Below are 501 nucleotides of genomic sequence, written 5' to 3'. Positions count from 1 at the left end.
TATGAGTCAACTAATAAATGACAACTACAGATTTATTATTGCAGAATTTTTACTAAATAGAAAAAAAAAAAAAAATCCAGATATTCTTCTACGTATTAAGATACTTCATTTAAATGAATTATAAATAAATTTATATGGAAAAGTATTTAGCTGGATCTGACTTGGGTTGTTTCCAAGGCAGTTTCAACACATCGATTAACACTATAACAATCACAAAACATTACAGTAATTTGCATTTGATATAATATCAAAGTAATGGTGTAGGAATGAACTTCAGTCTGATAGGTGCAATGATGCATACAGGAAAGGTTTCTGAAACGGACAATCTTGTGCTTTTTTTTTTTTGTATCTCTTCATTTAAAATACGTTTTGTTTCCTTGCTTGTCACTTTTTTGACAGTTACAAAACCGGTGAACTTTGTGGTTTAAAAAAACAAAACAAACAAACAAAAAACAACCATAGTTAAATTCCTACCAGAACTGTCATTTGCATCTTTTCCAT

Source organism: Antrostomus carolinensis, unplaced genomic scaffold (genome assembly GCF_000700745.2).
Source record: "Antrostomus carolinensis isolate BGI_N321 unplaced genomic scaffold, ASM70074v2 scaffold40707, whole genome shotgun sequence".
In the NCBI taxonomy this organism is placed as follows: domain Eukaryota; kingdom Metazoa; phylum Chordata; class Aves; order Caprimulgiformes; family Caprimulgidae; genus Antrostomus; species Antrostomus carolinensis.
The sequence above is the reverse complement of the archived record's forward strand: the minus strand, read 5'-3'. Positions refer to the sequence as shown.